The sequence below is a fragment of the Cupressus sempervirens genome, chromosome 5 (genome assembly GCF_028749045.1).
Source record: "Cupressus sempervirens isolate cs-2001-9-10 chromosome 5, ASM2874904v1, whole genome shotgun sequence".
NCBI lineage: Eukaryota > Viridiplantae > Streptophyta > Pinopsida > Cupressales > Cupressaceae > Cupressus > Cupressus sempervirens.
In genome coordinates, this window is record NC_143122.1 from 1,022,273,667 (window position 1) to 1,022,285,714 (window position 12,048).

A 12,048-nucleotide genomic window follows, 5' to 3' on the forward strand; every position below is an offset into this window, starting at 1 on the left:
AAGGAGAAAAAAAATAAAGAAAATAAAAAGAAAATGATTTCAGCTAAGGTTCTGGTTCATATTTAGGTTCAAATTCATTCAATTACTTTTGGGTATGGGTTTGAATTTGTGTGTGTGTGTGTGTGTGTGTGTGTGTGTGTGTGTGTGTGTGTGTGTGTGTGTATACAACATCAAATTAGTACATACACTACTATGCTCTAGTAAAGCTAAATAGAAAAATATACCACCATATATGTTAGTGTTTTAGTCCAACTGACATAACAAAATGCCAAAATACACAACAATATCTATGTTTCAGTTCAAAAATAATAATTTCAACATTAAGAATCAACCATCACTGATTAGATATCATCAAAAATCATCAAAAACATCATCATCATCTGACCGTGGCAAGATGTTAAGCAATAGAGGCAAGTTTCTTTTCCATTTAAAAATGGACAAATGACATATAAAATAATCTTTTTGTCCTTTTTAGTTGGTCTCTTTTAGATTTGGAGGGTTGAATAGACCAAATTAAGGAAAAAATACTATTAAAAAGTCAAAAAAATCTTGCTTTGAGCCCAAAGTCAGCCTGGGTTCTTAAGCTGGGCAACAAATTTGCTCCAAATACACCCAAAGTCTGCCCAGATCTGTCTGACAGACTTTGGGTCTAATTTGAAACTCTGTAGCCTATTTTTGGCTGAATTTGACAAGTGCCAAACTCTACACCAATCAAACCCAACTTTGATGGTTGTAGGAATGAATCTGGTAACCTAGGATTTCAAGATAGAATTATACCATACCATGCATTGCACCTAGTTTATATATCTACATCATGTCAATCTTGAAAAGAATGCATTCTACTATTATAGTGGAGTGACCAAGACTAGATTTTAAGCATACATACAAGGGTTCTACAGAATAGTTAAAGTGATATGAATTGACCTGTTAAGCCATTGTAACTAAGCTCAAAGAAACTAGTAGCTATTTCTATTAAAGACTTTAATTTCATATGCACACACCCAATCAAACAAAAAGGAAAGAAAATTATCAACATACCCAAGAAGCCCTCGACCTGACCAAGTACGTGGTGTCACATATAGATGCACTTTCACTCCTTACCTCATAACTATAACAAGAATTGCATGGCCTTGGTTGGTTTGGCCTTCCCTTGCAAGCCTTGGAAGTAAATTGTCACCACCCTCCACCATACCTGTAGACACCTAAAAACCTTTAGAAAATAAAGTATTTTTATTTTCTGAAAAAGTCCTGATGACATCATCATTAATTAATTAATTAATTATTTAATTAATTAATTAATTTTTATGCCATTAAATCCCTTTATCTTAATTAAAAATATTTAATTAAGGAATCCCTCCCAAAAATGTTTAAATCTTATTTAAACATTATTTTCTTATTTATTAATTATTTAATTAATAAATTGACCAAAAATCCTAAAATAAATAAAAAATTTATTTTTTGCCCAAAAATTGGCCAATTTCCTTATGACCAATAACCTCTTCCAAAATCTTCTAATCCTTCTTTAATTTCAATTAAAGGCTAATCTCATCATTTCCTACCCCTAACCCCAACTCAAAATATTTAATTAAAATTAAATATTAATCCTCATGTTTATTAAAAAAGTTTTAATAAATATCTCCTCAACCCAAACCCTTGAAATAAATAAAACTTTATTTATTTCCTAAAAATCTAATTTATCCTCACCCTAAGAAGTTCTAGACTCTTCTAGAAAGTCTTCATCCTCATCCTAGGAAATTCTAGACTATTCTAGAAAGTCTTTATCCTCATCCAAAATCTAGACTCTTCTAGAAGATGTCTTTAAACCTAATCCTAATCCCCTCCTAACCTTGTCACATTCCCTAAACATGGGTTAAAACTTACTAACCCAAGCCAAAGTTAACAAATATCTCCTCCTTCACCCACCCTCATTAAATGCCATCCACTTGCCTATCCTTAAGCTAATCCTAAACTATCCTAATCCATCCTCTAATCATTTGCACAAGCCTAAGCAAGCTTAAAACATTTCTAATCAAGTCCAAGTCGAATTTGCTCTCATCACCCTCAAAATATCTCAACCATAAAACTTTATGAAGTCCACTAGGTCATAAATGACTCTTACAAGCCCTTTTATTGCTCTTACAAGTCATTATGAGGGTCTTTATGAAGATTTTATCTCTTGAGCCTCCTTTGTTGACTCATCCTTGCCCTTTCCTCCATCCTCTCACCATGTGACATGTGTCACTCCTTGATTGGCTATAAGGAAGCACAATCCATGTGCTCTCCTCTCATGCAATCTGAGCCTTCCATAAGCTTTTTCCCATCCTTGCATCTTAGCCCTCAATCCCTCAAGCCTCTTGCCTATAAATTGGATCCTTCCCCTTTGCAAAATAACACAATCCATGAAGTAAAGTTATAATGCTATTTTGAGAGCCAAATCCATACTAAAGCCATCTATCCACACCAAAAATCCACAATCATCCATTGAAGCCCTTTTTGAAGCATAAAGCTTGAGCATACATCTTATCTATTTAGACAAAGCTACTCAACAAGAGAGCTTCAGATTGAGAGAGCCCATTAATGGCTCATATTTTCAATTGAGAGTTCATCTTAGTCTATCTTGAATTTTATGAATTTTGTTTAGTTTGTAGAAGCTTTATTTAAATTTGGTTTCTATTAGCATACTAACATTGCTCATATACATTTTGGCACGCCCGGTGGGACCCCGCATGGGTCATCTTCATTAGCTTTTTTAGTCAAGTTTTGTATGTTATTTGCTGATTTTGACTAATTTTTCTTGTTTTTGTGATTGGTAGGATTGTATAAATTGGTTTTGTAGGTCCACATGAGCATGAAGAAGACAAAGGAACTCATAATCTATCTCATAGTGTTTGCAGATTTTTCAAGCTTATAGGTGGACAAAGAACTTGAAATTCTTCTTCCTCTTCTTGTCTATATTCTTCTTATTCCATCTACTTCTTCTTCTTCTTCTTGTGGGAGATCTTGGCCATTTTTTTTTTAAGGAAGCAAAATCATTCACACTTCTTTTTAGTGCTTAAAATGAACCCCCAAATCATAATTAAATCCATTGAAAAATTAAAAATTTGCAAGAAAGAAAAAATCTTTTAACAAGTGAAACTAAACCAATATAATCATTTGAATCCTTGCAACATCAAGGTTTTAGATGCATTCATGCAAAATTAGGAACACTTCATTTTTGGAAATTTAAAAAGAACTTCAAGTTTCCATTTCAAAAGGTTCAAAATCAACACTAAGTGCACACTAAAGTTCTTTTAAAAAAAATCTCATGAAAACTAAGAGTCCTAAATGGTTGCCAAAAATTGTCCTAAAAGCTTTGTTATTTGTTCCAAAAAAAATGTCTTGTTGCAAAATCTTGAATGTTTCTTAGGTTTTTCATGCATCAAAACAATCTAGGAATATCTTTTTTGGGCTTAAAATATGCAAACTAGAACACAAAATCTTGAATGAAAACCAAAGTCCAAAGAGTCATTTTCACTTTTGAGTCCAAAAACAATCTTGAATGATCTAAGGTTAAAACAAAGCACTTCAAAGTTCTTAAAACAACACACAAAATCTCAATCTTGAATGCTCAAAGGAAAAAACTTGAATGTTTAATCACTTGTCTTTGAATGCATGTTGCTAAACACAATCTTGAATGCCTAACAATCAATGAACATTGCATGGTTTTGATGCATTTTAATGACGCTCGCATTTCTTATGCTGATGAATTCTCGATTTTCATTATGTTGACGACGCTGTCAAGTTGGAATGAACATTGTATGTCCTAATCACGAGTGTCTTCAATCATAGCTTACAAAATCTAAATCATCAATTGGAAAAGAACAAGCGTGTTTTTTAGCCCAAGATCATCCAAGTCTTCTCTCCCCTTGTCGTCTTTCGAGGCCATCTTGGGTGCATAAGATTAGGATCCAAAATCTTGTCTTAGCTTTTTAGGAGGCCTGCTTGGGGATTTCATCACCCCTTGGGACGACCTCAACTCCAGCGTTCTGGCAGAGTATAAAGATCGGGAGGTGAATCCAAAGACACCTCTCTTGGGATCAAAATTTTGTCACTCGGGCTAAGCCTCAAGGAACTTTATACCCTTGAGAAGTGAAAGAGGAGAAGTGGGTTACCGCTCCTCTCGGCTGTGTGACATCTTTTTGGTTTCATCTAAGGATTTGGGCCTCACGTACCTTGCGTATATCGAGGACTCCCTAGCTAAACCAAATTTCATCCTTGTAGAAAGCTTCCTAGGATGTTGGTGTGTTTGACGTGCTTGCTGAAAACTTTTGTCTGCTTGTTTGTTCATAGCTTTTGAATGAATGTTTGCCAATTTTGGTCGAAATCCCAGAAAAGAAGAAATCTCCTAGCTCAAGGCATACTTAGCGTAGTCACTGCCTTATCAGAAAATCATCCAAGCTCCCCCGCTGCAACCGAATCTATCTAGTTCTTTGCCTTAGAACAATCCCAAATCCAAAGTCCATCCAAATCATCCCCCCAGCCAGCTAGCAACCCAATCCAAAATCACCCAAGCCTTTAAAGAGTTGTTGTCACTTTGCCAAAATTTGCTATCCAATCAATCTATCCTACCAATCAACCAATCTCACCAAGGTTATCCCTCTGACAGAGCATTGTCTAGGGTAATCTAGCTTTGTCACTTGCATCCCTCATCACCTTGAGCTAAAGGTTGGGATCCACAAGTGGTCAATCTTGTGTCATGCCCATAGGATCATTAGTCTATCCTCAAGTTGACACAGCCACCACCAAATCCAACACATAGGAAAGCAAAACTCTCACCTTTTGACAGCATACCCTTGAAGTCTTCCACCCACAAGACAACCAAAAATCTCTAGCCAATCCTCCTTAGGTCTGTCATGCAACTTTAACTCTCCCTAGGAAATCTTTCATCAGCCAATCCAAAATCTGTGCTTAACCCAAATCCAACCATGAGCTTCCGTGTTCATCCATACACAAGACCCCATCCCCATCAAACTCATCATCAAAGCATGAAGTACCAATCCTATCATGATGTGTTTGGTCGCATTGTCCTTGCTCCCGCCACCTCCTATTCCAATGATGATGAAAATCTTGTTGACTATGACGGGTATATTGATAGCCTTAGAAACATTCCCCCAAGCATCCCCCAAAATCCAAGAGTTATTCCAAACTATCTAGTCATGCCATCTGATATTCTAGCTTCCCCTCCATCACCCCATCAACCAAGCTTCCAATCTTCCACCCCCATCACACTAGCTATTCCTGTTAATCCACCTCCACCTTCGACACACGAGTCTCCAAGGAATCTCCTAGAGGAAATACAAGAAAAGTTGCCTCCAACAGTCGATAAGCCATGTCATCTAATCCAACCATGTGAAGTATTCAGTGATGAAGCTTCCCCATCTATAATATCACCCCCATATCCCATAGTTATCATCCCCATACCATCCATCAAATTGCTTAAAATCCTTCCACTTCCCACAAGCATCAAAATCCCACCACCTATCAAATCCCTCCAAATCCTATCCACATCACCTCCAAGCATTTCCCAAATCTCTCGTAATGACCCTTATGAATCCATCTTCTACTCACCCATCTCCACTACTGAATCTCCCATCTATCCATTCGCTGCCTTTGAAGAATCCATCCCTTCACCTCCTATCGCACCATCCACTCCTAACCAATCCTATCAAGATCCTGCCCAAAAGCATGTTGACATCCCCCAAATCATAAATGAAGATATCATCATACCATGTCTTCCATCCATAGTGCAGTCACCATCTCCTCCATCTCCAAAACCTCAAGCCATATCTCCTCCACTACAAGATATCTTGTCAACCCACCAGCTACATCGAGATCCTATCCTTCCATCTCCCCCGCTCCATGCTTCCATCTTACCACCTATCCAAGCTATTCCACCATCTATAATCTACCATCTTGGTTCACTTACATTCATCCATAGTGGCCCTCTCTCAGCAGAAGAATTAAGAATAGTATCTCCCCATTGCAATACACCTAATAAATCACTTCTACCATTTTTTGCAAGAAAAAAGTTTCCTCAGCTTGTTCAAATGCTCAATCGATGGCATTATCAAGGTCAAGGTTTAGGACCACAAGAGCAAGGAATCAAAGAGCCTATTATTTCACAAAAAAATCTAGGATTTCATGGTCTTGGATATGTATCCAAAGGCTCACCATCTAAAGGTGTTGGTACACCACACCCCCAAATCAAGCCTATCTCCAAGCCCACCATGCCAGCCTCCCATCACTCCTTCAAGAAATCTTATGTCATCCCCCGTCCACCATCTTTGCAACCCAAAACAACCTACCATATCCCCCCTTCATCCGCTAAATCCATTTTGGGTCCCTATGTCCCAAAATCTACCATCCTCCATCCTCCTATCAGCCATCATAAAAATCCTATTCCATCCATTTCTATGCAAGATCAACAAAGGCACATATCAGGGCACATCATCCATCATCATCCCCCTACATGCTCTTTCATATCCTCTCCATCTCACAAAGCTTCTCCTAGCCATCTTCCCAAAGCTTACCACAGCAATGTGAATGCCAACTTCAAAATGCATAAAGCTAAAAATCCACATCCTAGGCAATCATATGTCTATTCTAAAAGACATACTCCAAAAAGGAAAAATCCAATCAAAGAATGCAAAACAATGCAAAAGCCTATGAAAAGAAAATCCAAAACCATGTGGATCCCAAAGAAAAAGGTTGAAACCCAATGCATAATGGCATCCACCATTGCTAATCCTCCATCTAGTGACTCATGTCCCCCATCTCCTAACTCCATCTTGGGTGCCTATATCCCCAAGCACGCTTCCACAAATCCTCCATCACGCCCGCATCTACCATCTATCCCCCATATGCTCTTTTCACACCTGTCCCAACATGTGCCAATGTTGCTCTTGCAAGCATCCCCATCTCATGCTCCTTTCCAACCTTTTCATCCCTCCATCTCCTACCATCAATCCCATCTAATCCAATCCATTGCATAAATCACACATCTGGTGTACCAACAGCTAGCAAAAAAATTGAACATTCCAACAGCCAGTGAAAAATCCCAAAAAAAAAAATAAATAAATAAATAAATAAATAAAAATAGCTGAAGAAATCCAAAATCATTCCAGCTAAGTCCAAAGTCAAAAAGTCAAAAAAGAAAAGAAAAATAAAGCGTCCACTGGTGAAAACTTGGCAATTCAAGCGCCTTGGACAAGTACCATGATGAAAACTTGGCAAACAAGCATCATGTGTAATCCTGCCATCCCCAACTTAGCCTATCACCCTCATGCTTTTGGTCATCTCTTGGCATCCAACTCCATCTTCCAATCTATCCACCTATCCTCCATCCTCCAGCTTCCATCTCACACCATCCACTAATCTTATGCAGCTTCATCCAATCATCTCAGTTATCATCCATCTCCCTAGCCCCTTTAGCTTTTTCCATCCTTGCTTCAATCCTATCACATCCATCATAAGACCTCCTTCTGCATGTTATCTTCTGATTGGGGGCACTATATTCCTTGGAGATCTTGTCTTGTCCATCCTCCCTTGTCATTGGTATCTAGATCTAGGCTATCCTCATGCAAACCCAATGTCATCTCTTTATATCCATCATAATCCTAGCTATCTACCATCCTATCCATCCATCTCATCGTGCTCCTCTAGCTATCCTTGGTCACAAAATCTCACCTCATCATTGGATGCATCCTGCCAAATCCATATCTTTCGCTATCACCCCACCCTTAGCTTTCGCATCTTGCACAACATCGAACCATCCCACTATCCTCTCATCATGAGCTTTTTATCCATCTGTATCATACCTATCATTGGTCTGTTAGCTTGTACCATATCTTGATTAGCCCGCTTGTAAATATCTTGGTCTGTTAGCTTGTACATCCTCTTTAGCTTAGTACCGTTGTATCTATCCAACTTTCATGTTTGTTCCTCCTTGATCAGCATCTTGCACACATCGCACAACCCTTGGTTAGCTATTCCAATGCATCCTTTAGCTAGATTTCCTGTCACCAAAGTGTTATCTTTCTTAGTTCAGCTTGCTAGACGCATCACTCATCCAAATCCACCAGCTTAGGTGCTCTCCGATAGGTCCTTGCAGGATATAGCTTTCCTCATGTCTGATCTTGGTCCGTTAGTACCTCGTCCTACCCATCTCGTTGGCAAACGGTTCTCTTTTGGATTTTCACTTTCTTTTGATTTGGGATCTTCCCTTTTGGGTCTTGAAGTATCTTTTCCAAGCAATATCCTTGTTCCCTCCTCAAGGTTGCCACGATCTTCCATATCATGGTATGCTGCGAATGGGGCAATTAGAGCGTAAGGTCTTGATCAGGTCTTTCGTTTGTTTTTCTTTTCTTCTTGTGGGTTCTCCAGTGTCGTTTCCACGCTGCTTCCTCTAGGATTCATGTGTGATGCTGGGGCAATCCTTGTGTGTTTGTTTTGAGTTAGTTTGTTAGTCCTTTGGACGGTTGGTGAAAAGGCCTTGATGTTCTTGGTAACCTTGGCAATTAACCAATAGTCCTATAGCAAATCTAGTGCTCAACTACATGGTGGTACTTCTCTTTGAAGTATCCCCCCGCTCAAAAAGCTTCAATGGTTTTCCTTCATCTCCATTATCCCCCACCCATATCCAGCATCTGTCTCTCCTACCCCAGCTGATGCATCAGTATCTCTTTGAATCACTCATCACTCTTAGCTTTAGGGATCCACCAATCCAAATCAACCCACCAAGCCTCATCTTTCGAGATCCACAATCCTAGTCCTAGGGATCTCCGAAACCCATCTTCCGCCAATCTAACTCTTTGAAATCCTGTTCCATCAGCTTTATAATCCCCTCATCTATCTCCCTATCCTGGATTCCTTTTTATAGCGCTCTGCTCCTTCATCCTCCACCTTCCCTAAAGTCTTAAGCTTGCTTCCTCTTATGCATCTGATTCTCCTTTATCATTCTCCCATAGTGAGAGTTTGAGCTAATTTAGCCCCTTCTCTTTGCCAATCTGAGTTTCCTTGCTCATCTGAGATTCTTGTACATTTCAAGAAGCCATCGAGCCTCACTTTCTCTCCCCGCTGCCTTCTTGAGGGGGCATCTCATAGTCCATTCTCTCCTCTTCTGCTCTAGCCTTGGGCATCTTATTTTTTTATCTTTGATGCCATGCCACTTGTGGCATCACATCAAAGAGGGGCAAAATGTAGACACCTAAAAACCTTTAGAAAATAAAGTATTTTTATTTTCTGAAAAAGTCCTGATGACATCATCATTAATTAATTAATTAATTATTTAATTAATTAATTAATTTTTATGCCATTAAATCCCTTTATCTTAATTAAAAATATTTAATTAAGGAATCCCTCCCAAAAATGTTTAAATCTTATTTAAACATTATTTCCTTATTTATTAATTATTTAATTAATAAATTGACCAAAAATCCTAAAATAAATAAAAAATTTATTTTTTGCCCAAAAATTGGCCAATTTCCTTATGACCAATAACCTCTTCCAAAATCTTCTAATCCTTCTTTAATTTCAATTAAAGGCTAATCTCATCATTTCCTACCCCTAACCCCAACTCAAAATATTTAATTAAAATTAAATATTAATCCTCATGTTTATTAAAAAAGTTTTAATAAATATCTCCTCAACCCAAACCCTTGAAATAAATAAAACTTTATTTATTTCCTAAAAATCTAATTTATCCTCACCCTAAGAAGTTCTAGACTCTTCTAGAAAGTCTTCATCCTCATCCTAGGAAATTCTAGACTATTCTAGAAAGTCTTTATCCTCATCCAAAATCTAGACTCTTCTAGAAGATGTCTTTAAACCTAATCCTAATCCCCTCCTAACCTTGTCACATTCCCTAAACATGGGTTAAAACTTACTAACCCAAGCCAAAGTTAACAAATATCTCCTCCTTCACCCACCCTCATTAAATGCCATCCACTTGCCTATCCTTAAGCTAATCCTAAACTATCCTAATCCATCCTCTAATCATTTGCACAAGCCTAAGCAAGCTTAAAACATTTCTAATCAAGTCCAAGTCGAATTTTCTCTCATCACCCTCAAAATATCTCAACCATAAAACTTTATGAAGTCCACTAGGTCATAAATGACTCTTACAAGCCCTTTTATTGCTCTTACAAGTCATTATGAGGGTCTTTATGAAGATTTTATCTCTTGAGCCTCCTTTGTTGACTCATCCTTGCCCTTTCCTCCATCCTCTCACCATGTGACATGTGTCACTCCTTGATTGGCTATAAGGAAGCACAATCCATGTGCTCTCCTCTCATGCAATCTGAGCCTTCCATAAGCTTTTTCCCATCCTTGCATCTTAGCCCTCAATCCCTCAAGCCTCTTGCCTATAAATTGGATCCTTCCCCTTTGCAAAATAACACAATCCATGAAGTAAAGTTATAATGCTATTTTGAGAGCCAAATCCATACTAAAGCCATCTATCCACACCAAAAATCCACAATCATCCATTGAAGCCCTTTTTGAAGCATAAAGCTTGAGCATACATCTTATCTATTTAGACAAAGCTACTCAACAAGAGAGCTTTAGATTGAGAGAGCCCATTAATGGCTCATATTTTCAATTGAGAGTTCATCTTAGTCTATCTTGAAGTTTATGAATTTTTTTTAGTTTGTAGAAGCTTTATTTAAATTTGGTTTCTATTAGCATACTAACATTGCTCATATACAATACCAAATTTCAAAATCTGGTCTCCTAGTTGAAGCCCATCTAATGCTATTGGAGACCTGTCAAATAATTCATCAACACCAGCAAATGAAAATTTTGGAATTGCATCTTCATCCATAGATGAAACTTCTAAAGTAGTAGGCAAAGAGATGGAGCTGATACTACTAGACCCAGATGAATCTTGGATCCTTAACTCTTCCCCTTCAGTTGTGGGCATAATCTTTGTGTGTTTTTGTTTCTTTAGAAACTCACTCAATAGTGTTTTTCAACACTTCCCCTTGACATTGAGTATTTTTTAAAACTTATCAAATACTTTAGTTATAGTTTGAGATGTTGTGATGTTTCTCATTGGTAGATTGGAGTCCTAAAGAGACAGTTATGTGACTTCCACATAGACAATTAAACACTAAAATTGACTAAGACTTGTTGGCTTTATTTCTCTTTGTGTGTTGTCTACGATGCTTTCTTTGCCAAACATTCCCTCCATAATCATCTCTCAAGGATTTCATGGACTAGAGGATTGGGGGCATGGGACGTATTTCCTCTAGCTTTCTACTTTTAGGTATACTTTTTTGATCTTAAATACCATGAGCATTCATGCTTGTCCTACTTGAAATTTAGGATCTACAGTGTATCATACTTGTCTATTTTCACAATGCTACACTTATGGGTTATTGTGGCACTCGTGCCTTGATATAGGTGTAATATTTCTATATTAATCTTAGGGAATCTAACTGCACTAGTCATCTTGACCTATATGTCTTTGATACATAGGTTGGGTTCCCACATACCTATCTAATATGATAATATTCATATCCTCATTGTTATACTAGTGATGATTATATGATCTTTTGATGTGCCTAATAAGGTTGGATGATAAAAACTAGCGCCTACCAATGCAACCCTTGCAATTTCACCTTTTTCATTCTAGTTTGCATTCTACGATTCATTCTACTTTAGCTTTTGCATTTTGCATGATGAGAGAGCTCTCTCTTTATCTTTCACAAACGTGACAATTAATTGTGTTCACCTCCTTTTGCTTCCTCTTGATCATGTCTTCCACTCTTTGTTAGTCTTATCAACTTAATTCTTCTTTAATTTCTATTATCACAAGGGGTTAATCTCATCATCATATCTAATCTATCCGGGTGCTAAATTTTTAAACCATGAGTCTATATCAAAACATGAGAGCTAAACAGATGAGAGAGATATATCCATAACATCCACAAGCATATTAACATACATAAACATGAGCATACATATCAAGATCACATAGAAACATAAAAACAAGTGCTAAAACATATAAAA

The 12,048-nt window shown here is 37.6% G+C and overlaps 1 pseudogene; it reads right to left on the reverse strand.

Moving 5' to 3' along the window:
- Window positions 1–566: 566 nt before the first annotated feature.
- LOC149559416 (uncharacterized) lies at window positions 567–10,957 on the reverse strand (annotated as a pseudogene).
- Window positions 10,958–12,048: the final 1,091 nt, after the last annotated feature.